A 25000-nucleotide genomic window follows, 5' to 3' on the forward strand; every position below is an offset into this window, starting at 1 on the left:
ACTTTGAAAGTTGTATTAAGTGCCTTGATGAAGGGGGCAAATGAAGAAGTGCAAATCCAGGAACAAGAAGGTTGCAGGAATGGCCTGATGCTGGGAAGCTGGAAATTAACGTGACAGAGCAGAAGGAAGCTAGTTTTCTTCCAGGACAACCTTGTACTTGTCTTGACTCATGCCAAAGCTGCCCGATTCCAGCCTTGCTGAAGCACCCCCAGATCATCACCGATCCTCCACCACATTTCACAGTGGGTGCGAGACACTGTGGCTTGTAGGCCTCTCCAGGTCTCCGTCTAACCATTAGACGACCAGGTGTTGGGCAAAGCTGAAAATTGGACTCATCTGGGGGTGCTTCAGCAAGGCTGGAATCGGGCAGATTTGTCTTTGTGAAGGACGCATGAATCAAGCCAAGTACAAGGTTGTCCTGGAAGAAAACTTGCTTCCTTCTGCTCTGAAAATGTTCCCCAACTCTGAGGATTGGTTTTTCCAGCAGGACAGTGCTCCATGCCACACAGCCAGGTCAATCAAGGTGTGGATGGAGGACCACCAGATCAAGACCCTGTCATGGGCAGCCCAATCTCCAGACCTGAACCCCATTGAAAACCTCTGGAATGTGATCAAGAGGAAGATGGATGGACACAAGCTATCAAACAAAGCCGAGCTGCTTGAATTTTTGCGCCAGGAGTGGCATAAAGCCACCCAACATCAATGTGAAAGACTGGTGGAGAGCATGCCAAGACGCATGAAATCTGTGCTTGAAAATCAGGGTTATTCCAACAAGTATTGATTTCTGAACTCTTCCTAAGTTAAAACATTAGTATTGTGTTTTTTTAAAAATGAATATGAACTTATTTTCTTTGCATTATTCGAGGTCTGACAACACTGCATCTTTTTTGTTATTTTGACCAGTTGTCATTTTCTGCAAATAAATGCTCTAAATGACAATATTTTTATTTGGAATTTGGGAGAAATGTTGTCAGTAGTTTATAGAATAATACAAAAATGTTCATTTTACCCAAACACATACCTATAGATAGTAAAACCAGAGAAACTGATAATTATGCAGTGGTCTCTTAATTTTTTCCAGAGCTGTATATGCATCAGCACTGTGCTGTGGCTCGAGCTTGTTTGACGAGGCAGGCAATGCAAAAATGCCAAAACTTGCTTTTGCATTGTAGAACCTATTTAATTTAAATGAACGCTATGCCTTTAAGAACACAAGTGCCAATTGAGAACATATCGGCAGCTTGTTAAGTGTTAATTGTCTCCCCTTTGTACCAAACATATTTAAACCAAAGGAAATAGTAATGTATTACAGTGCCATTTTCTAATGTGATTAAGAAATGCAAAAAGCACCGTCCCTGGGTGGGCTTGAACCACCAACCTTTCGGTTAACAGCCGAACGCGCTAACCGATTGCGCCACAGAGACCAAACTGTTAAACCGCCAGCATATACGGGAGATACTGCACAACGTGATCGAGGGAGCAGAAACATAAACTAATGTTAACAGAAAAGAAATATAAAAAGAGAATTTCGACAAAAGCTGCCGGGAAGCACTGCCGCTGCTGATTGCTTGTTTCTACGCGCTTTGAAAAGGGAGTCTCGTCTTCCAGAATATCACTTACAATGTGGGCCATCAAAAATAAAAAATAAAGTTTCTATAGAAGATGATTTCAGCAAGCTAAAACACCACACGAACACTTGTCATGTGACACTTTCTATATTGGCTTGCTAGCTTGCAATTGGCTGCTGGTCCGCGGCGGTGCGGCACTGAGCGCTGGTTTATCATGTTACAGGTGTTATACACTGAGCGCTGGTTTAACATGTTACAGGTGTTATACACTGAGCGCTGGTTTATCATGTTACAGGTGTGATACACTGAGCGCTGGTTTATCATGTTACAGGTGTTATACACTGAGCGCTGGTTTATCATGTTACAGGTGTTATACACTGAGCGCTGGTTTAACATGTTACAGGTGTTATACACTGAGCGCTGGTTTATCATGTTACAGGTGTGATACACTGAGCGCTGGTTTATCATGTTACAGGTGTTATACACTGAGCGCTGGTTTATCATGTTACAGGTGTTATACACTGAGCGCTGGTTTAACATGTTACAGGTGTTATACACTGAGCGCTGGTTTATCATGTTACAGGTGTTATACACTGAGCGCTGGTTTATCATGTTACAGGTGTTACACACCAGCGCCAGTAGGCACTGAGCGCTTTTCACCTCCAGCGACAGTGTGTCACTGACGCTGGCATGCGTATCGGGTGAATAATGACGTTTTTATTTATGCCACTTTCTTACGGACAGTAGTCAGGGTGATGATACAAGACCAGAGCCAATAAACCTGTTATTTTCTTGTCCTTTCACTACCATATTCTATTGTGCTTGTTCAGAATACGCGTGAATCCTGAAAACATATTTAATGTTAATATTTAAACAAAGCCAGCAGCCACTTTATTGATCACTCTGTGGATAAACCGCTATTGGAATACAGATTCTTGTGTTAAAGATGTTAATAGACTTTCAATGTACACGTTTTAGAGCTAAGCGTTTGTTGAGGCAGTTCCAGTGTTTGCCTTTTGGACTTACTCTGGAAGGAATACAAAAAAAAAAAAACATTTGTTGAGAACCGCATTTGGGAGAAAACTTAACAGTTTCGAAACGCATTAGTAAAGGCATCGGATTCTATTATGGTGTTTCCGAGCTGTTGAACGTTTCGCTTGTTAGGGCGGGAGAGTCTGTTACAAAGAATTGCCACACTGTATGTATCTCCATAATGCGTTGGGACTAAATACGCCGATACATTAAAACTACTTGGAGAATGCGGGCATCGATCCTGCTACTTCTCGCATGCTAAGCGAGCGCTCGGAAAGATTGTTTCAAGGAAATCAACAGCTGATACCAACTCTTGTCAGCACTCAATACTATTTTAATTTCCATTTTAAATCAGACTAAAATAGTGTTCCTAACACAGATTGCATTTTTGTTGCATTGCCTGCCTCGTCAAACAAGCTCGAGCCACAGCACACAGCGCTGCTGCATCGGGACACAGAGGTGGATTTTAAAGCGACTGAAACTTCGAGCTGAGACTACTTTTTGAAGAAATTGAAAACATACCTCTCGTCGAAATATTTGCTATTTAGTTAATTAATTTATTTTTTGAATTTGCAATTGGCAGACTACATTGCCGAGACAATCTGAATTGCTCGTATCAAGCTGCGATGGAGCCTATGAGAATCGCTGGCATAAATCAAGGGGAATTAGCTCAAATGGTAGAGCGCTCGCTTAGCATGCGAGAAGTAGCGGGATCGATGCCCGCATTCTCCAAGTAGTTTTAATGTATCGGCGTATTTAGTCCCAACGCATTATGGAGATACATACAGTGTGGCAATTCTTTGTAACAGACTCGCCCGCCCTACATGTGCATTTTAAAGCAAAGTCTCCTAATTTGTAATATTCCCCAGACTGAAAAACTGCAGTGCGCCCTCCATCGTATGCCTTCCGAGAAGCAAAAATGGAATTTTTTATATATTTTTTAGCAATTGAAGAGTTTCTGTTAATTGAGAATAAATATAAATGGCTTGAAGTTTGCTTTAATTTGTAACGTGTTTGTAATGAAATATTAGTGGTTTTTTACCAATCATTGTTCTGTATACTAGCTACTGCTGCATGTCCAGGAGGTTGCTCCTCCGCTTCCCATTTGGTCTAGCGGTTAGGATTCCTGGTTTTCACCCAGGCGGCCCGGGTTCGACTCCCGGTATGGGAACATCTTTGTTATTGTCATTTTGTTACAGAACTGTGGTCATGTGTAAAGTGTTTTCATTATAATAATAAAGCTAGTTACTTGAAATGTATATATATATATATATATATATATATATATATATATATATATATATATATATATATATATACACACACACACAGAATGATGTAATGTATTTGACTCTATTCACATCACCTCACATTTCACTGGTTGCCTACGAGGGCTTGAGAGGGGTGACGTAAAAGTGAGAGAAAGAGCAGTTTAGACACATAACATACAACAATCTGACACTCGCTCCCGACGGGTCAGCAGCATCCTCTCGCTCCCGGGCGTTTAATAGAGCAAAACTCTGTCTTTCCAAAGAATTGTGTGGTTTGGTCTCCGAATGGAGGCGTGGGCTGAGGGCTGATTGCACAATGGTTAAACGAGGACTGCAAGTCTTTGTTGAGTCTGCAAAGCTGTTGCTGTGACACGCCTTGTAATATGGAATATATTGAAAACCGAATTGTCTGCTTGTGTAAACCTAGCCAATAAGGAGTAATTAAAACGTCACGCGAGCATTGGTGGTTTCAGTGGTAGAATTCTCGCCTGCCACGCGGGAGGCCCGGGTTCGATTCCCGGCCAATGCAACCTTCTTTTTCTTTTTTACTTTATGTATACAATTACAGCAGCACGCACCTGCCTTCAATCAGTAAAAAAAAATCTCCCCCGTCGGGGAATTGAACCCCGGTCTCCCGCGTGACAGGCGGGGATACTGACCACTATACTAACGAGGAAGGCACACGCTACCTGCCAATATGGCAACGCATTTAGTTGCAAAGCGACTAAGTCAAAACTGCCTGCTGAGCTAATGTCGGTTTACGGATCGAAAACAGTATAGTACAAAACAAAACAAAAAAAAAATTCGGGCTCGTCCGGGATTTGAACACGGGACCTCTCGCACCCAAAGCGAGAATCATACCCTAGACCAACGAGCCAGCTGCCGGTTTTATCCGGCGGCCGACGCGTGATACAGTCTCTGGCAGCAAAATAAGTGCAGCTATGACCAGAGTCCGTTCCGTCTGCCGGTGCGGAATTGCTGCTGGCACCTCAGAGGAGGGGGGCTTAATACTCGCCAACGCAACTTTCTTTATTTTTTGGCATTCTTATAGTGCTGCTTTTTTTTTTTTTTTTTTTTTTTTTAAATTCGCAGCACGAAAACTAGGATTCACATGTGTTTCACGTAACACTTTTTCAATACATCATCTGGTCACAGTGTTATACCTCTACAGCAGGACCCGGCAATGCTTTTAATGGAATCGGCATTAAAAGCTGCCACGTCAGTGGAGAACTGCCCGAGTACTCTCGCTCTCATTTCAGACAAGGGGGATTGAATTGCCTTCTAGCCGTTCTCGCTCACGCCGGGCGCCGTGGCGTGTGTCTGTAATCCCAGCTACAGGGGCAGGTTGAGGCTGGCGGATCGCTTGAGCACGAAAGCTCTGTGCTGCAACTGGCTGTGCCGATCGGGAGTCCGCACTTAGCACGGCATCGACATGGCATTTCTGGGGGAGCTTGTGAATGCCAGGTCGTCTAAGGAGGGGTGAACCGGCCCAGGTCGGGAACGGAGCAGGTCAAAACCCCCGTGTCGCTCCAGTAATGGGACTGCTCCTGTGAGCGGGACGTTGCAGTGCCTCCTTTTTTTCTATTTATTTTTTGAAGTACTGTATCACGCGTCGGCCGCCGGATAAAACCGGCAGCTGGCTCGTTGGTCTAGGGGTATGGGGTATATATACAGAGTGATGCAGATATAACTGACTCTATTCACATTCCCATCGCGACCATCATCTTAAACGCCTTAACTCTCAAATACCAATTTCCACTGCATGCAAACTCAAGCCAATCCTATTGATTTGATCAGGAGCAGTCTAAGAGTGTATTGTCTATTGCGTTGTGGTGAGGACGCTTTGACTGAAATGTTGATAATCGATAGGACATTAATATTTGTGCCTGGAGCTCAAATTGAATGAAATGGACTTTGAAAGTTGTATTAAGTGCCTTGATGAAGGGGGCAAATGAAGAAGTGCAAATCCAGGAACAAGAAGGTTGCAGGAATGGCCTGATGCTGGGAAGCTGGAATTAACGTGACAGAGCAGAAGGAAGCAAGTTTTCTCCAGGACAAACCTTGTACTTGGCTTGATTCATGCCAAAGCTGCCCGATTCCAGCCTTGCTGAAGCACCCCCAGATCATCACCGATCCTCCACCACATTTCACAGTGGGTGCGAGACACTGTGGCTTGTAGGCCTCTCCAGGTCTCCGTCTAACCATTAGACGACCAGGTGTTGGGGCAAAAGCTGAAAATTGGACTCATCTGGGGGTGCTTCAGCAAGGCTGGAATCGGGCAGATTTGTCTTTGTGAAGGACGCATGAATCAAGCCAAGTACAAGGTTGTCCTGGAAGAAAACTTGCTTCCTTCTGCTCTGAAAATGTTCCCCAACTCTGAGGATTGGTTTTTCCAGCAGGACAGTGCTCCATGCCACACAGCCAGGTCAATCAAGGTGTGGATGGAGGACCAACCAGATCAAGACCCTGTCATGGGCAGCCAAATCTCCAGACCTGAAACCCCATTGAAAACCTCTGGATTGTGATCAAGAGGAAGATGGATGGACACAAGCTATCAAACAAAGCCGAGCTGCTTGAATTTTTGCGCCAGGAGTGGCATAAAGCCACCCAACATCAATGTGAAAGACTGGTGGAGAGCATGCCAAGACGCATGAAATCTGTGCTTGAAAATCAGGGTTATTCCAACAAGTATTGATTTCTGAACTCTTCCTAAGTTAAAACATTAGTATTGTGTTTTTTTAAAAATGAATATGAACTTATTTTCTTGCATTATTCGAGGTCTGACAACACTGCATCTTTTTTTGTTATTTTGACCAGTTGTCATTTTCTGCAAATAAATGCTCTAAATGACAATATTTTTAATTGGAATTTGGGAGAAATGTTGTCAGTAGTTTATAGAATAATACAAAAATGTTCATTTTACCCAAACACATACCTATAGATAGTAAAACCAGAGAAACTGATAATTATGCAGTGGTCTCTTAATTTTTTCCAGAGCTGTATATGCATCAGCACTGTGCTGTGGCTCGAGCTTGTTTGACGAGGCAGGCAATGCAAAAATGCCAAAACTTGCTTTTGCATTGTAGAACCTATTTAATTTAAATGAACGCTATGCCTTTAAGAACACAAGTGCCAATTGAGAACATATCGGCAGCTTGTTAAGTGTTAATTGTCTCCCCTTTGTACCAAACATATTTAAACCAAAGGAAATAGTAATGTATTACAGTGCCATTTTCTAATGTGATTAAGAAATGCAAAAAGCACCGTCCCTGGGTGGGCTTGAACCACCAACCTTTCGGTTAACAGCCGAACGCGCTAACCGATTGCGCCACAGAGACCAAACTGTTAAACCGCCAGCATATACGGGAGATACTGCACAACGTGATCGAGGGAGCAGAAACATAAACTAATGTTAACAGAAAAGAAATATAAAAAGAGAATTTCGACAAAAGCTGCCGGGAAGCACTGCCGCTGCTGATTGCTTGTTTCTACGCGCTTTGAAAAGGGAGTCTCGTCTTCCAGAATATCACTTACAATGTGGGCCATCAAAAATAAAAAATAAAGTTTCTATAGAAGATGATTTCAGCAAGCTAAAACACCACACGAACACTTGTCATGTGACACTTTCTATATTGGCTTGCTAGCTTGCAATTGGCTGCTGGTCCGCGGCGGTGCGGCACTGAGCGCTGGTTATCATGTTACAGGTGTTATACACTGAGCGCTGGTTTAACATGTGTGTTATACACTGAGCGCTGGTTTATCATGTTACAGGTGTGATACACTGAGCGCTGGTTTATCATGTTACAGGTGTTATACACTGAGCGCTGGTTTATCATGTTACAGGTGTTATACACTGAGCGCTGGTTTAACATGTTACAGGTGTTATACACTGAGCGCTGGTTTATCATGTTACAGGTGTTATACACTGAGCGCTGGTTTATCATGTTACAGGTGTTATACACTGAGCGCTGGTTTATCATGTTACAGGTGTTATACACTGAGCGCTGGTTTAACATGTTACAGGTGTTATACACTGAGCGCTGGTTTATCATGTTACAGGTGTTATACACTGAGCGCTGGTTTATCATGTTACAGGTGTTACACACCAGCGCCAGTAGGCACTGAGCGCTTTTCACCTCCAGCGACAGTGTGTCACTGACGCTGGCATGCGTATCGGGTGAATAATGACGTTTTTATTTATGCCACTTTCTTACGGACAGTAGTCAGGGTGATGATACAAGACCAGAGCCAATAAACCTGTTATTTTCTTGTCCTTTCACTACCATATTCTATTGTGCTTGTTCAGAATACGCGTGAATCCTGAAAACATATTTAATGTTAATATTTAAACAAAGCCAGCAGCCACTTTATTGATCACTCTGTGGATAAACCGCTATTGGAATACAGATTCTTGTGTTAAAGATGTTAATAGACTTTCAATGTACACGTTTTAGAGCTAAGCGTTTGTTGAGGCAGTTCCAGTGTTTGCCTTTTGGACTTACTCTGGAAGGAATACAAAAAAAAAAAAACATTTGTTGAGAACCGCATTTGGGAGAAAACTTAACAGTTTCGAAACGCATTAGTAAAGGCATCGGATTCTATTATGGTGTTTCTGAGCTGTTGAACGTTTCGCTTGTTAGGGCGGGAGAGTCTGTTACAAAGAATTGCCACACTGTATGTATCTCCATAATGCGTTGGGACTAAATACGCCGATACATTAAAACTACTTGGAGAATGCGGGCATCGATCCTGCTACTTCTCGCATGCTAAGCGAGCGCTCGGAAAGATTGTTTCAAGGAAATCAACAGCTGATACCAACTCTTGTCAGCACTCAATACTATTTTAATTTCCATTTTAAATCAGACTAAAATAGTGTTCCTAACACAGATTGCATTTTTGTTGCATTGCCTGCCTCGTCAAACAAGCTCGAGCCACAGCACACAGCGCTGCTGCATCGGGACACAGAGGTGGATTTTAAAGCGACTGAAACTTCGAGCTGAGACTACTTTTTGAAGAAATTGAAAACATACCTCTCGTCGAAATATTTGCTATTTAGTTAATTAATTTATTTTTTGAATTTGCAATTGGCAGACTACATTGCCGAGACAATCTGAATTGCTCGTATCAAGCTGCGATGGAGCCTATGAGAATCGCTGGCATAAATCAAGGGGAATTAGCTCAAATGGTAGAGCGCTCGCTTAGCATGCGAGAAGTAGCGGGATCGATGCCCGCATTCTCCAAGTAGTTTTAATGTATCGGCGTATTTAGTCCCAACGCATTATGGAGATACATACAGTGTGGCAATTCTTTGTAACAGACTCGCCCGCCCTACATGTGCATTTTAAAGCAAAGTCTCCTAATTTGTAATATTCCCCAGACTGAAAAACTGCAGTGCGCCCTCCATCGTATGCCTTCCGAGAAGCAAAAATGGAATTTTTTATATATTTTTTAGCAATTGAAGAGTTTCTGTTAATTGAGAATAAATATAAATGGCTTGAAGTTTGCTTTAATTTGTAACGTGTTTGTAATGAAATATTAGTGGTTTTTTACCAATCATTGTTCTGTATACTAGCTACTGCTGCATGTCGAGGAGGTTGCTCCTCCGCTTCCCATTTGGTCTAGCGGTTAGGATTCCTGGTTTTCACCCAGGCGGCCCGGGTTCGACTCCCGGTATGGGAACATCTTTGTTATTGTCATTTTGTTACAGAACTGTGGTCATGTGTAAAGTGTTTTCATTATAATAATAAAGCTAGTTACTTGAAATGTATATATATATATATATATATATATATATATATATATATATATATATATATATATATACACACACACACACAGAATGATGCAATGTATTTGACTCTATTCACATCACCTCACATTTCACTGGTTGCCTACGAGGGCTTGAGAGGGGTGACGTAAAAGTGAGAGAAAGAGCAGTTTAGACACATAACATACAACAATCTGACACTCGCTCCCGACGGGTCAGGCAGCATCCTCTCGCTCCCGGGCGTTTAATAGAGCAAAACTCTGTCTTTCCAAAGAATTGTGTGGTTTGGTCTCCGAATGGAGGCGTGGGCTGAGGGCTGATTGCACAATGGTTAAACGAGGACTGCAGTCTTTGTTGAGTCTGCAAAGCTGTTGCTGTGACACGCCTTGTAATATGGAATATATTGAAACCGAATTGTCTGCTTGTGTAACACCTAGCCAATAAGGAGTAATTAAAACGTCACGCGAGCATTGGTGGTTCAGTGGTAGAATTCTCGCCTGCCACGCGGGAGGCCCGGGTTCGATTCCCGGCCAATGCAACCTTCTTTTTCTTTTTCACTTTATGTATACAATTACAGCAGCACGCACCTGCCTTCAATCAGTAAAAAAAAATCTCCCCGTCGGGGAATTGAACCCCGGTCTCCCGCGTGACAGGCGGGGATACTGACCACTATACTAACGAGGAAGGCACACGCTACCTGCCAATATGGCAACGCATTTAGTTGCAAAGCGACTAAGTCAAAACTGCCTGCTGAGCTTAATGTCGGTTTACGGATCGAAAACAGTATAGTACAAAACAAAACAAAAAAAAATTCGGGCTCGTCCGGGATTTGAACACGGGACCTCTCGCACCCAAAGCGAGAATCATACCCCTAGACCAACGAGCCAGCTGCCGGTTTTATCCGGCGGCCGACGCGTGATACAGTCTCTGGCAGCAAAATAAGTGCAGCATGACCAGAGTCCCGTTCCGTCTGCCGGTGCGGAATGCTGCTGGCACCTCAGAGGAGGGGGGCTTAATACTCGCCAACGCAACTTTCTTTATTTTTTGGCATTCTTATAGTGCTGCTTTTTTTTTTTTTTTTTTTTTTTTAAATTCGCAGCACGAAAACTAGGATTCACATGTGTTTCACGTAACACTTTTTCAATACATTCATCTGGTCACAGTGTTTACCCCTACAGCAGGACCCGGCAATGCTTTTAATGGAATCGGCATTAAAAGCTGCCACGTCAGTGGAGAACTGCCCGAGTACTCTCGCTCTCATTTCAGACAAGGGGGTTTGAATTGCCTTCTAGCCGTTCTCGCTCACGCCGGGCGCCGTGGCGTGTGTCTGTAATCCCAGCTACAGGGGCAGGTTGAGGCTGGCGGATCGCTTGAGCACGAAAGCTCTGTGCTGCAACTGGCTGTGCCGATCGGGAGTCCGCACTTAGCACGGCATCGACATGGCATTTCTGGGGGAGCTTGTGAATGCCAGGTCGTCTAAGGAGGGGTGAACCGGCCCAGGTCGGGAACGGAGCAGGTCAAAACCCCCGTGTCGCTCCAGTATTGGGACTGCTCCTGTGAGCGGACGTTGCAGTGCCTCCTTTTTTTCTATTTATTTTTTGAAGTACTGTATCACGCGTCGGCCGCCGGATAAAACCGGCAGCTGGCTCGTTAGTCTAGGGGTATGGGGTATATATACAGAGTGATGCAGATATAACTGACTCTATTCACATTCCCATCGCGACATCATCTTAAACGCCTTAACTCTCAAATACCAATTTCCACTGCATGCAAACTTCAAGCCATCCTATTGATTTGATCAGGAGCAGTCTAAGAGTGTATTGTCTATTGCGTTGTGGGAGGACGCTTTGACTGAAATGTTGATAATCGTAGGACATTATTATTTGTGCCTGGAAGCTCAAATTGAATGAAATGGACTTTGAAAGTTGTATTAAGTGCCTTGATGAAGGGGGCAAATGAAGAAGTGCAAATCCAGGAACAAGAAGGTTGCAGGAATGGCCTGATGCTGGGAAGCTGGAAATTAACGTGACAGAGCAGAAGGAAGCAAGTTTTCTTCCAGGACAACCTTGTACTTGGCTTGATTCATGCCAAAGCTGCCCGATTCCAGCCTTGCTGAAGCACCCCCAGATCATCACCGATCCTCCACCACATTTCACAGTGGGTGCGAGACACTGTGGCTTGTAGGCCTCTCCAGGTCTCCGTCTAACCATTAGACGACCAGGTGTTGGGCAAAGCTGAAAATTGGACTCATCTGGGGGTGCTTCAGCAAGGCTGGAATCGGGCAGATTTGTCTTTGTGAAGGACGCATGAATCAAGCCAAGTACAAGGTTGTCCTGGAAGAAAACTTGCTTCCTTCTGCTCTGAAAATGTTCCCCAACTCTGAGGATTGGTTTTTCCAGCAGGACAGTGCTCCATGCCACACAGCCAGGTCAATCAAGGTGTGGATGGAGGACCACCAGATCAAGACCCTGTCATGGGCAGCCCAATCTCCAGACCTGAACCCCATTGAAAACCTCTGGAATGTGATCAAGAGGAAGATGGATGGACACAAGCTATCAAACAAAGCCGAGCTGCTTGAATTTTTGCGCCAGGAGTGGCATAAAGCCACCCAACATCAATGTGAAAGACTGGTGGAGAGCATGCCAAGACGCATGAAATCTGTGCTTGAAAATCAGGGTTATTCCAACAAGTATTGATTTCTGAACTCTTCCTAAGTTAAAACATTAGTATTGTGTTTTTTTAAAAATGAATATGAACTTATTTTCTTTGCATTATTCGAGGTCTGACAACACTGCATCTTTTTTGTTATTTTGACCAGTTGTCATTTTCTGCAAATAAATGCTCTAAATGACAATATTTTTATTTGGAATTTGGGAGAAATGTTGTCAGTAGTTTATAGAATAATACAAAAATGTTCATTTTACCCAAACACATACCTATAGATAGTAAAACCAGAGAAACTGATAATTATGCAGTGGTCTCTTAATTTTTTCCAGAGCTGTATATGCATCAGCACTGTGCTGTGGCTCGAGCTTGTTTGACGAGGCAGGCAATGCAAAAATGCCAAAACTTGCTTTTGCATTGTAGAACCTATTTAATTTAAATGAACGCTATGCCTTTAAGAACACAAGTGCCAATTGAGAACATATCGGCAGCTTGTTAAGTGTTAATTGTCTCCCCTTTGTACCAAACATATTTAAACCAAAGGAAATAGTAATGTATTACAGTGCCATTTTCTAATGTGATTAAGAAATGCAAAAAGCACCGTCCCTGGGTGGGCTTGAACCACCAACCTTTCGGTTAACAGCCGAACGCGCTAACCGATTGCGCCACAGAGACCAAACTGTTAAACCGCCAGCATATACGGGAGATACTGCACAACGTGATCGAGGGAGCAGAAACATAAACTAATGTTAACAGAAAAGAAATATAAAAAGAGAATTTCGACAAAAGCTGCCGGGAAGCACTGCCGCTGCTGATTGCTTGTTTCTACGCGCTTTGAAAAGGGAGTCTCGTCTTCCAGAATATCACTTACAATGTGGGCCATCAAAAATAAAAAATAAAGTTTCTATAGAAGATGATTTCAGCAAGCTAAAACACCACACGAACACTTGTCATGTGACACTTTCTATATTGGCTTGCTAGCTTGCAATTGGCTGCTGGTCCGCGGCGGTGCGGCACTGAGCGCTGGTTTATCATGTTACAGGTGTTATACACTGAGCGCTGGTTTAACATGTTACAGGTGTTATACACTGAGCGCTGGTTTATCATGTTACAGGTGTGATACACTGAGCGCTGGTTTATCATGTTACAGGTGTTATACACTGAGCGCTGGTTTATCATGTTACAGGTGTTATACACTGAGCGCTGGTTTAACATGTTACAGGTGTTATACACTGAGCGCTGGTTTATCATGTTACAGGTGTTATACACTGAGCGCTGGTTTATCATGTTACAGGTGTTATACACTGAGCGCTGGATTATCATGTTACAGGTGTTATACACTGAGCGCTGGTTTAACATGTTACAGGTGTTATACACTGAGCGCTGGTTTATCATGTTACAGGTGTTATACACTGAGCGCTGGTTTATCATGTTACAGGTGTTACACACCAGCGCCAGTAGGCACTGAGCGCTTTTCACCTCCAGCGACAGTGTGTCACTGACGCTGGCATGCGTATCGGGTGAATAATGACGTTTTTATTTATGCCACTTTCTTACGGACAGTAGTCAGGGTGATGATACAAGACCAGAGCCAATAAACCTGTTATTTTCTTGTCCTTTCACTACCATATTCTATTGTGCTTGTTCAGAATACGCGTGAATCCTGAAAACATATTTAATGTTAATATTTAAACAAAGCCAGCAGCCACTTTATTGATCACTCTGTGGATAAACCGCTATTGGAATACAGATTCTTGTGTTAAAGATGTTAATAGACTTTCAATGTACACGTTTTAGAGCTAAGCGTTTGTTGAGGCAGTTCCAGTGTTTGCCTTTTGGACTTACTCTGGAAGGAATACAAAAAAAAAAAAACATTTGTTGAGAACCGCATTTGGGAGAAAACTTAACAGTTTCGAAACGCATTAGTAAAGGCATCGGATTCTATTATGGTGTTTCTGAGCTGTTGAACGTTTCGCTTGTTAGGGCGGGAGAGTCTGTTACAAAGAATTGCCACACTGTATGTATCTCCATAATGCGTTGGGACTAAATACGCCGATACGTTAAAACTACTTGGAGAATGCGGGCATCGATCCTGCTACTTCTCGCATGCTAAGCGAGCGCTCGGAAAGATTGTTTCAAGGAAATCAACAGCTGATACCAACTCTTGTCAGCACTCAATACTATTTTAATTTCCATTTTAAATCAGACTAAAATAGTGTTCCTAACACAGATTGCATTTTTGTTGCATTGCCTGCCTCGTCAAACAAGCTCGAGCCACAGCACACAGCGCTGCTGCATCGGGACACAGAGGTGGATTTTAAAGCGACTGAAACTTCGAGCTGAGACTACTTTTTGAAGAAATTGAAAACATACCTCTCGTCGAAATATTTGCTATTTAGTTAATTAATTTATTTTTTGAATTTGCAATTGGCAGACTACATTGCCGAGACAATCTGAATTGCTCGTATCAAGCTGCGATGGAGCCTATGAGAATCGCTGGCATAAATCAAGGGGAATTAGCTCAAATGGTAGAGCGCTCGCTTAGCATGCGAGAAGTAGCGGGATCGATGCCCGCATTCTCCAAGTAGTTTTAATGTATCGCCGTATTTAGTCCCAACGCATTATGGAGATACATACAGTGTGGCAATTCTTTGTAACAGACTCGCCCGCCCTACATGTGCATTTTAAAGCAAAGTCTCCTAATTTGTAATATTCCCCAGACTGAAAAACTGCAGTGCGCCCTCCATCGTATGCCTTCCGAGAAGCAAAAATGGAATTTTTTATATATTTTTTAGCAATTGAAGAGTTTCTGTTAATTGAGAATAAATATAAATGGCTTGAAGTTTGCTTTAATTTGTAACGTGTTTGTAATGAAATATTAGTGGTTTTTTACCAATCATTGTTCTGTATACTAGCTACTGCTGCATGTCCAGGAGGTTGCTCCTCCGCTTCCCATTTGGTCTAGCGGTTAGGATTCCTGGTTTTCACCCAGGCGGCCCGGGTTCGACTCCCGGTATGGGAACATCTTTGTTATTGTCATTTTGTTACAGAACTGTGGTCATGTGTAAAGTGTTTTCATTATAATAATAAAGCTAGTTACTTGAAATGTATATATATATATATATATATATATATATATATATATATATATATACACACACACACAGAATGATGTAATGTATTTGACTCTATTCACATCACCTCACATTTCACTGGTTGCCTACGAGGGCTTGAGAGGGGTGACGTAAAAGTGAGAGAAAGAGCAGTTTAGACACATAACATACAACAATCTGACACTCGCTCCCGACGGGTCAGGCAGCATCCTCTCGCTCCCGGGCGTTTAATAGAGCAAAACTCTGTCTTTCCAAAGAATTGTGTGGTTTGGTCTCCGAATGGAGGCGTGGGCTGAGGGCTGATTGCACAATGGTTAAACGAGGACTGCAGTCTTTGTTGAGTCTGCAAAGCTGTTGCTGTGACACGCCTTGTAATATGGAATATATTGAAACCGAATTGTCTGCTTGTGTAACACCTAGCCAATAAGGAGTAATTAAAACGTCACGCGAGCATTGGTGGTTCAGTGGTAGAATTCTCGCCTGCCACGCGGGAGGCCCGGGTTCGATTCCCGGCCAATGCAACCTTCTTTTTCTTTTTTACTTTATGTATACAATTACAGCAGCACGCACCTGCCTTCAATCAGTAAAAAAAAATCTCCCCGTCGGGGAATTGAACCCCGGTCTCCCGCGTGACAGGCGGGGATACTGACCACTATACTAACGAGGAAGGCACACGCTACCTGCCAATATGGCAACGCATTTAGTTGCAAAGCGACTAAGTCAAAACTGCCTGCTGAGCTTAATGTCGGTTTACGGATCGAAAACAGTATAGTACAAAACAAAACAAAAAAAAATTCGGGCTCGTCCGGGATTTGAACACGGGACCTCTCGCACCCAAAGCGAGAATCATACCCCTAGACCAACGAGCCAGCTGCCGGTTTTATCCGGCGGCCGACGCGTGATACAGTCTCTGGCAGCAAAATAAGTGCAGCATGACCAGAGTCCCGTTCCGTCTGCCGGTGCGGAATGCTGCTGGCACCTCAGAGGAGGGGGGCTTAATACTCGCCAACGCAACTTTCTTTATTTTTTGGCATTCTTATAGTGCTGCTTTTTTTTTTTTTTTTTTTTTTTTTAAATTCGCAGCACGAAAACTAGGATTCACATGTGTTTCACGTAACACTTTTTCAATACATTCATCTGGTCACAGTGTTTACCTCTACAGCAGGACCCGGCAATGCTTTTAATGGAATCGGCATTAAAAGCTGCCACGTCAGTGGAGAACTGCCCGAGTACTCTCGCTCTCATTTCAGACAAGGGGGTTTGAATTGCCTTCTAGCCGTTCTCGCTCACGCCGGGCGCCGTGGCGTGTGTCTGTAATCCCAGCTACAGGGGCAGGTTGAGGCTGGCGGATCGCTTGAGCACGAAAGCTCTGTGCTGCAACTGGCTGTGCCGATCGGGAGTCCGCACTTAGCACGGCATCGACATGGCATTTCTGGGGGAGCTTGTGAATGCCAGGTCGTCTAAGGAGGGGTGAACCGGCCCAGGTCGGGAACGGAGCAGGTCAAAACCCCCGTGTCGCTCCAGTATTGGGACTGCTCCTGTGAGCGGACGTTGCAGTGCCTCCTTTTTTTCTATTTATTTTTTGAAGTACTGTATCACGCGTCGGCCGCCGGATAAAACCGGCAGCTGGCTCGTTGGTCTAGGGGTATGGGGTATATATACAGAGTGATGCAGATATAACTGACTCTATTCACATTCCCATCGCGACATCATCTTAAACGCCTTAACTCTCAAATACCAATTTCCACTGCATGCAAACTTCAAGCCATCCTATTGATTTGATCAGGAGCAGTCTAAGAGTGTATTGTCTATTGCGTTGTGGGAGGACGCTTTGACTGAAATGTTGATAATCGTAGGACATTATTATTTGTGCCTGGAAGCTCAAATTGAATGAAATGGACTTTGAAAGTTGTATTAAGTGCCTTGATGAAGGGGGCAAATGAAGAAGTGCAAATCCAGGAACAAGAAGGTTGCAGGAATGGCCTGATGCTGGGAAGCTGGAAATTAACGTGACAGAGCAGAAGGAAGCAAGTTTTCTTCCAGGACAACCTTGTACTTGGCTTGATTCATGCCAAAGCTGCCCGATTCCAGCCTTGCTGAAGCACCCCCAGATCATCACCGATCCTCCACCACATTTCACAGTGGGTGCGAGACACTGTGGCTTGTAGGCCTCTCCAGGTCTCCGTCTAACCATTAGACGACCAGGTGTTGGGCAAAGCTGAAAATTGGACTCATCTGGGGGTGCTTCAGCAAGGCTGGAATCGGGCAGATTTGTCTTTGTGAAGGACGCATGAATCAAGCCAAGTACAAGGTTGTCCTGGAAGAAAACTTGCTTCCTTCTGCTCTGAAAATGTTCCCCAACTCTGAGGATTGGTTTTTCCAGCAGGACAGTGCTCCATGCCACACAGCCAGGTCAATCAAGGTGTGGATGGAGGACCACCAGATCAAGACCCTGTCATGGGCAGCCCAATCTCCAGACCTGAACCCCATTGAAAACCTCTGGAATGTGATCAAGAGGAAGATGGATGGACACAAGCTATCAAACAAAGCCGAGCTGCTTGAATTTTTGCGCCAGGAGTGGCATAAAGCCACCCAACATCAATGTGAAAGACTGGTGGAGAGCATGCCAAGACGCATGAAATCTGTGCTTGAAAATCAGGGTTATTCCAACAAGTATTGATTTCTGAACTCTTCCTAAGTTAAAACATTAGTATTGTGTTTTTTTAAAAATGAATATGAACTTATTTTCTTTGCATTATTCGAGGTCTGACAACACTGCATCTTTTTTGTTATTTTGACCAGTTGTCATTTTCTGCAAATAAATGCTCTAAATGACAATATTTTTATTTGGAATTTGGGAGAAATGTTGTCAGTAGTTTATAGAATAATACAAAAATGTTCATTTTACCCAAACACATACCTATAGATAGTAAAACCAGAGAAACTGATAATTATGCAGTGGTCTCTTAATTTTTTCCAGAGCTGTATATGCATCAGCACTGTGCTGTGGCTCGAGCTTGTTTGACGAGGCAGGCAATGCAAAAATGCCAAAACTTGCTTTTGCATTGTAGAACCTATTTAATTTAAATGAACGCTATGCCTTTAAGAACACAAGTGCCAATTGAGAACATATCGGCAGCTTGTTAAGTGTTAATTGTCTCCCCTTTGTACCAAACATATTTAAACCAAAGGAAATAGTAATGTATTACAGTGCCATTTTCTAATGTGATTAAGAAATGCAAAAAGCACCGTCCCTGGGTGGGCTTGAACCACCAACCTTTCGGTTAACAGCCGAACGCGCTAACCGATTGCGCCACAGAGACCAAACTGTTAAACCGCCAGCATATACGGGAGATACTGCACAACGTGATCGAGGGAGCAGAAACATAAACTAATGTTAACAGAAAAGAAATATAAAAAGAGAATTTCGACAAAAGCTGCCGGGAAGCACTGCCGCTGCTGATTGCTTGTTTCTACGCGCTTTGAAAAGGGAGTCTCGTCTTCCAGAATATCACTTACAATGTGGGCCATCAAAAATAAAAAATAAAGTTTCTATAGAAGATGATTTCAGCAAGCTAAAACACCACACGAACACTTGTCATGTGACACTTTCTATATTGGCTTGCTAGCTTGCAATTGGCTGCTGGTCCGCGGCGGTGCGGCACTGAGCGCTGGTTTATCATGTTACAGGTGTTATACACTGAGCGCTGGTTTAACATGTTACAGGTGTTATACACTGAGCGCTGGTTTATCATGTTACAGGTGTGATACACTGAGCGCTGGTTTATCATGTTACAGGTGTTATACACTGAGCGCTGGTTTATCATGTTACAGGTGTTACACACCAGCGCCAGTAGGCACTGAGCGCTTTTCACCTCCAGCGACAGTGTGTCACTGACGCTGGCATGCGTATCGGGTGAATAATGACGTTTTTATTTATGCCACTTTCTTACGGACAGTAGTCAGGGTGATGATACAAGACCAGAGCCAATAAACCTGTTATTTTCTTGTCCTTTCACTACCATATTCTATTGTGCTTGTTCAGAATACGCGTGAATCCTGAAAACATATTTAATGTTAATATTTAAACAAAGCCAGCAGCCACTTTATTGATCACTCTGTGGATAAACCGCTATTGGAATACAGATTCTTGTGTTAAAGATGTTAATAGACTTTCAATGTACACGTTTTAGAGCTAAGCGTTTGTTGAGGCAGTTCCAGTGTTTGCCTTTTGGACTTACTCTGGAAGGAATACAAAAAAAAAAAAACATTTGTTGAGAACCGCATTTGGGAGAAAACTTAACAGTTTCGAAACGCATTAGTAAAGGCATCGGATTCTATTATGGTGTTTCTGAGCTGTTGAACGTTTCGCTTGTTAGGGCGGGAGAGTCTGTTACAAAGAATTGCCACACTGTATGTATCTCCATAATGCGTTGGGACTAAATACGCCGATACATTAAAACTACTTGGAGAATGCGGGCATCGATCCTGCTACTTCTCGCATGCTAAGCGAGCGCTCGGAAAGATTGTTTCAAGGAAATCAACAGCTGATACCAACTCTTGTCAGCACTCAATACTATTTTAATTTCCATTTTAAATCAGACTAAAATAGTGTTCCTAACACAGATTGCATTTTTGTTGCATTGCCTGCCTCGTCAAACAAGCTCGAGCCACAGCACACAGCGCTGCTGCATCGGGACACAGAGGTGGATTTTAAAGCGACTGAAACTTCGAGCTGAGACTACTTTTTGAAGAAATTGAAAACATACCTCTCGTCGAAATATTTGCTATTTAGTTAATTAATTTATTTTTTGAATTTGCAATTGGCAGACTACATTGCCGAGACAATCTGAATTGCTCGTATCAAGCTGCGATGGAGCCTATGAGAATCGCTGGCATAAATCAAGGGGAATTAGCTCAAATGGTAGAGCGCTCGCTTAGCATGCGAGAAGTAGCGGGATCGATGCCCGCATTCTCCAAGTAGTTTTAATGTATCGGCGTATTTAGTCCCAACGCATTATGGAGATACATACAGTGTGGCAATTCTTTGTAACAGACTCGCCCGCCCTACATGTGCATTTTAAAGCAAAGTCTCCTAATTTGTAATATTCCCCAGACTGAAAAACTGCAGTGCGCCCTCCATCGTATGCCTTCCGAGAAGCAAAAATGGAATTTTTTATATATTTTTTAGCAATTGAAGAGTTTCTGTTAATTGAGAATAAATATAAATGGCTTGAAGTTTGCTTTAATTTGTAACGTGTTTGTAATGAAATATTAGTGGTTTTTTACCAATCATTGTTCTGTATACTAGCTACTGCTGCATGTCCAGGAGGTTGCTCCTCCGCTTCCCATTTGGTCTAGCGGTTAGGATTCCTGGTTTTCACCCAGGCGGCCCGGGTTCGACTCCCGGTATGGGAACATCTTTGTTATTGTCATTTTGTTACAGAACTGTGGTCATGTGTAAAGTGTTTTCATTATAATAATAAAGCTAGTTACTTGAAATGTATATATATATATATATATATATATATATATATATATATATATATATATATACACACACACACAGAATGATGTAATGTATTTGACTCTATTCACATCACCTCACATTTCACTGGTTGCCTACGAGGGCTTGAGAGGGGTGACGTAAAAGTGAGAGAAAGAGCAGTTTAGACACATAACATACAACAATCTGACACTCGCTCCCGACGGGTCAGGCAGCATCCTCTCGCTCCCGGGCGTTTAATAGAGCAAAACTCTGTCTTTCCAAAGAATTGTGTGGTTTGGTCTCCGAATGGAGGCGTGGGCTGAGGGCTGATTGCACAATGGTTAAACGAGGACTGCAGTCTTTGTTGAGTCTGCAAAGCTGTTGCTGTGACACGCCTTGTAATATGGAATATATTGAAACCGAATTGTCTGCTTGTGTAACACCTAGCCAATAAGGAGTAACTAAAACGTCACGCGAGCATTGGTGGTTCAGTGGTAGAATTCTCGCCTGCCACGCGGGAGGCCCGGGTTCGATTCCCGGCCAATGCAACCTTCTTTTTCTTTTTTACTTTATGTATACAATTACAGCAGCACGCACCTGCCTTCAATCAGTAAAAAAAAATCTCCCCGTCGGGGAATTGAACCCCGGTCTCCCGCGTGACAGGCGGGGATACTGACCACTATACTAACGAGGAAGGCACACGCTACCTGCCAATATGGCAACGCATTTAGTTGCAAAGCGACTAAGTCAAAACTGCCTGCTGAGCTTAATGTCGGTTTACGGATCGAAAACAGTATAGTACAAAACAAAACAAAAAAAAATTCGGGCTCGTCCGGGATTTGAACACGGGACCTCTCGCACCCAAAGCGAGAATCATACCCCTAGACCAACGAGCCAGCTGCCGGTTTTATCCGGCGGCCGACGCGTGATACAGTCTCTGGCAGCAAAATAAGTGCAGCATGACCAGAGTCCCGTTCCGTCTGCCGGTGCGGAATGCTGCTGGCACCTCAGAGGAGGGGGGCTTAATACTTGCCAACGCAACTTTCTTTATTTTTTGGCATTCTTATAGTGCTGCTTTTTTTTTTTTTTTTTTTTTTTTTTAAATTCGCAGCACGAAAACTAGGATTCACATGTGTTTCACGTAACACTTTTTCAATACATTCATCTGGTCACAGTGTTTACCTCTACAGCAGGACCCGGCAATGCTTTTAATGGAATCGGCATTAAAAGCTGCCACGTCAGTGGAGAACTGCCCGAGTACTCTCGCTCTCATTTCAGACAAGGGGGTTTGAATTGCCTTCTAGCCGTTCTCGCTCACGCCGGGCGCCGTGGCGTGTGTCTGTAATCCCAGCTACAGGGGCAGGTTGAGGCTGGCGGATCGCTTGAGCACGAAAGCTCTGTGCTGCAACTGGCTGTGCCGATCGGGAGTCCGCACTTAGCACGGCATCGACATGGCATTTCTGGGGGAGCTTGTGAATGCCAGGCCGTCTAAGGAGGGGTGAACCGGCCCAGGTCGGGAACGGAGCAGGTCAAAACCCCCGTGTCGCTCCAGTATTGGGACTGCTCCTGTGAGCGGACGTTGCAGTGCCTCCTTTTTTTCTATTTATTTTTTGAAGTACTGTATCACGCGTCGGCCGCCGGATAAAACCGGCAGCTGGCTCGTTGGTCTAGGGGTATGGGGTATATATACAGAGTGATGCAGATATAACTGACTCTATTCACATTCCCATCGCGACATCATCTTAAACGCCTTAACTCTCAAATACCAATTTCCACTGCATGCAAACTTCAAGCCATCCTATTGATTTGATCAGGAGCAGTCTAAGAGTGTATTGTCTATTGCGTTGTGGGAGGACGCTTTGACTGAAATGTTGATAATCGTAGGACATTATTATTTGTGCCTGGAAGCTCAAATTGAATGAAATGGACTTTGAAAGTTGTATTAAGTGCCTTGATGAAGGGGGCAAATGAAGAAGTGCAAATCCAGGAACAAGAAGGTTGCAGGAATGGCCTGATGCTGGGAAGCTGGAAATTAACGTGACAGAGCAGAAGGAAGCAAGTTTTCTTCCAGGACAACCTTGTACTTGGCTTGATTCATGCCAAAGCTGCCCGATTCCAGCCTTGCTGAAGCACCCCCAGATCATCACCGATCCTCCACCACATTTCACAGTGGGTGCGAGACACTGTGGCTTGTAGGCCTCTCCAGGTCTCCGTCTAACCATTAGACGACCAGGTGTTGGGCAAAGCTGAAAATTGGACTCATCTGGGGGTGCTTCAGCAAGGCTGGAATCGGGCAGATTTGTCTTTGTGAAGGACGCATGAATCAAGCCAAGTACAAGGTTGTCCTGGAAGAAAACTTGCTTCCTTCTGCTCTGAAAATGTTCCCCAACTCTGAGGATTGGTTTTTCCAGCAGGACAGTGCTCCATGCCACACAGCCAGGTCAATCAAGGTGTGGATGGAGGACCACCAGATCAAGACCCTGTCATGGGCAGCCCAATCTCCAGACCTGAACCCCATTGAAAACCTCTGGAATGTGATCAAGAGGAAGATGGATGGACACAAGCTATCAAACAAAGCCGAGCTGCTTGAATTTTTGCGCCAGGAGTGGCATAAAGCCACCCAACATCAATGTGAAAGACTGGTGGAGAGCATGCCAAGACGCATGAAATCTGTGCTTGAAAATCAGGGTTATTCCAACAAGTATTGATTTCTGAACTCTTCCTAAGTTAAAACATTAGTATTGTGTTTTTTTAAAAATGAATATGAACTTATTTTCTTTGCATTATTCGAGGTCTGACAACACTGCATCTTTTTTGTTATTTTGACCAGTTGTCATTTTCTGCAAATAAATGCTCTAAATGACAATATTTTTATTTGGAATTTGGGAGAAATGTTGTCAGTAGTTTATAGAATAATACAAAAATGTTCATTTTACCCAAACACATACCTATAGATAGTAAAACCAGAGAAACTGATAATTATGCAGTGGTCTCTTAATTTTTTCCAGAGCTGTATATGCATCAGCACTGTGCTGTGGCTCGAGCTTGTTTGACGAGGCAGGCAATGCAAAAATGCCAAAACTTGCTTTTGCATTGTAGAACCTATTTAATTTAAATGAACGCTATGCCTTTAAGAACACAAGTGCCAATTGAGAACATATCGGCAGCTTGTTAAGTGTTAATTGTCTCCCCTTTGTACCAAACATATTTAAACCAAAGGAAATAGTAATGTATTACAGTGCCATTTTCTAATGTGATTAAGAAATGCAAAAAGCACCGTCCCTGGGTGGGCTTGAACCACCAACCTTTCGGTTAACAGCCGAACGCGCTAACCGATTGCGCCACAGAGACCAAACTGTTAAACCGCCAGCATATACGGGAGATACTGCACAACGTGATCGAGGGAGCAGAAACATAAACTAATGTTAACAGAAAAGAAATATAAAAAGAGAATTTCGACAAAAGCTGCCGGGAAGCACTGCCGCTGCTGATTGCTTGTTTCTACGCGCTTTGAAAAGGGAGTCTCGTCTTCCAGAATATCACTTACAATGTGGGCCATCAAAAATAAAAAATAAAGTTTCTATAGAAGATGATTTCAGCAAGCTAAAACACCACACGAACACTTGTCATGTGACACTTTCTATATTGGCTTGCTAGCTTGCAATTGGCTGCTGGTCCGCGGCGGTGCGGCACTGAGCGCTGGTTTATCATGTTACAGGTGTTATACACTGAGCGCTGGTTTAACATGTTACAGGTGTTATACACTGAGCGCTGGTTTATCATGTTACAGGTGTGATACACTGAGCGCTGGTTTATCATGTTACAGGTGTTATACACTGAGCGCTGGTTTATCATGTTACAGGTGTTATACACTGAGCGCTGGTTTAACATGTTACAGGTGTTATACACTGAGCGCTGGTTTATCATGTTACAGGTGTTATACACTGAGCGCTGGTTTATCATGTTACAGGTGTTATACACTGAGCGCTGGTTTATCATGTTACAGGTGTTATACACTGAGCGCTGGTTTAACATGTTACAGGTGTTATACACTGAGCGCTGGTTTATCATGTTACAGGTGTTATACACTGAGCGCT

General features: G+C 43.4%; 20 non-coding genes across 20 annotated transcripts; 8 read left to right on the forward strand and 12 right to left on the reverse strand.

Annotated features, from left to right (window-relative positions):
• Positions 1–1350: 1350 nt before the first annotated feature.
• trnan-guu (transfer RNA asparagine (anticodon GUU)) lies at positions 1351–1424 on the reverse strand. The gene has a single exon. It is a non-coding gene; the product is annotated as a tRNA-Asn (tRNA).
• A 2275-nt stretch (positions 1425–3699) lies between these two features.
• trnae-uuc (transfer RNA glutamic acid (anticodon UUC)) lies at positions 3700–3771 on the forward strand. Its single transcript has one exon. It is a non-coding gene; the product is annotated as a tRNA-Glu (tRNA).
• A 557-nt stretch (positions 3772–4328) lies between these two features.
• Positions 4329–4400, forward strand: trnag-gcc (transfer RNA glycine (anticodon GCC)). The gene has a single exon. It is a non-coding gene; the product is annotated as a tRNA-Gly (tRNA).
• Positions 4401–4475: 75 nt separating this feature from the next.
• Positions 4476–4547, reverse strand: trnad-guc (transfer RNA aspartic acid (anticodon GUC)). Its single transcript has one exon. It is a non-coding gene; the product is annotated as a tRNA-Asp (tRNA).
• A 2588-nt stretch (positions 4548–7135) lies between these two features.
• Positions 7136–7209, reverse strand: trnan-guu (transfer RNA asparagine (anticodon GUU)). The gene has a single exon. It is a non-coding gene; the product is annotated as a tRNA-Asn (tRNA).
• Positions 7210–9478: 2269 nt separating this feature from the next.
• trnae-uuc (transfer RNA glutamic acid (anticodon UUC)) lies at positions 9479–9550 on the forward strand. The gene has a single exon. It is a non-coding gene; the product is annotated as a tRNA-Glu (tRNA).
• A 555-nt stretch (positions 9551–10105) lies between these two features.
• On the forward strand, positions 10106–10176 carry trnag-gcc (transfer RNA glycine (anticodon GCC)). The gene has a single exon. It is a non-coding gene; the product is annotated as a tRNA-Gly (tRNA).
• Positions 10177–10250: 74 nt separating this feature from the next.
• trnad-guc (transfer RNA aspartic acid (anticodon GUC)) lies at positions 10251–10322 on the reverse strand. The gene has a single exon. It is a non-coding gene; the product is annotated as a tRNA-Asp (tRNA).
• A 130-nt stretch (positions 10323–10452) lies between these two features.
• On the reverse strand, positions 10453–10524 carry trnap-ugg (transfer RNA proline (anticodon UGG)). The gene has a single exon. It is a non-coding gene; the product is annotated as a tRNA-Pro (tRNA).
• A 2379-nt stretch (positions 10525–12903) lies between these two features.
• Positions 12904–12977, reverse strand: trnan-guu (transfer RNA asparagine (anticodon GUU)). The gene has a single exon. It is a non-coding gene; the product is annotated as a tRNA-Asn (tRNA).
• A 2275-nt stretch (positions 12978–15252) lies between these two features.
• trnae-uuc (transfer RNA glutamic acid (anticodon UUC)) lies at positions 15253–15324 on the forward strand. Its single transcript has one exon. It is a non-coding gene; the product is annotated as a tRNA-Glu (tRNA).
• A 541-nt stretch (positions 15325–15865) lies between these two features.
• trnag-gcc (transfer RNA glycine (anticodon GCC)) lies at positions 15866–15936 on the forward strand. The gene has a single exon. It is a non-coding gene; the product is annotated as a tRNA-Gly (tRNA).
• A 74-nt stretch (positions 15937–16010) lies between these two features.
• On the reverse strand, positions 16011–16082 carry trnad-guc (transfer RNA aspartic acid (anticodon GUC)). The gene has a single exon. It is a non-coding gene; the product is annotated as a tRNA-Asp (tRNA).
• A 130-nt stretch (positions 16083–16212) lies between these two features.
• On the reverse strand, positions 16213–16284 carry trnap-ugg (transfer RNA proline (anticodon UGG)). The gene has a single exon. It is a non-coding gene; the product is annotated as a tRNA-Pro (tRNA).
• A 2380-nt stretch (positions 16285–18664) lies between these two features.
• Positions 18665–18738, reverse strand: trnan-guu (transfer RNA asparagine (anticodon GUU)). Its single transcript has one exon. It is a non-coding gene; the product is annotated as a tRNA-Asn (tRNA).
• Positions 18739–20761: 2023 nt separating this feature from the next.
• trnae-uuc (transfer RNA glutamic acid (anticodon UUC)) lies at positions 20762–20833 on the forward strand. Its single transcript has one exon. It is a non-coding gene; the product is annotated as a tRNA-Glu (tRNA).
• Positions 20834–21380: 547 nt separating this feature from the next.
• On the forward strand, positions 21381–21451 carry trnag-gcc (transfer RNA glycine (anticodon GCC)). Its single transcript has one exon. It is a non-coding gene; the product is annotated as a tRNA-Gly (tRNA).
• Positions 21452–21525: 74 nt separating this feature from the next.
• trnad-guc (transfer RNA aspartic acid (anticodon GUC)) lies at positions 21526–21597 on the reverse strand. The gene has a single exon. It is a non-coding gene; the product is annotated as a tRNA-Asp (tRNA).
• Positions 21598–21727: 130 nt separating this feature from the next.
• trnap-ugg (transfer RNA proline (anticodon UGG)) lies at positions 21728–21799 on the reverse strand. The gene has a single exon. It is a non-coding gene; the product is annotated as a tRNA-Pro (tRNA).
• A 2381-nt stretch (positions 21800–24180) lies between these two features.
• On the reverse strand, positions 24181–24254 carry trnan-guu (transfer RNA asparagine (anticodon GUU)). Its single transcript has one exon. It is a non-coding gene; the product is annotated as a tRNA-Asn (tRNA).
• Between the last annotated feature and the right edge of the window lie 746 nt (positions 24255–25000).

This window comes from Acipenser ruthenus, chromosome 55 (assembly GCF_902713425.1).
Source record: "Acipenser ruthenus chromosome 55, fAciRut3.2 maternal haplotype, whole genome shotgun sequence".
NCBI lineage: Eukaryota > Metazoa > Chordata > Actinopteri > Acipenseriformes > Acipenseridae > Acipenser > Acipenser ruthenus.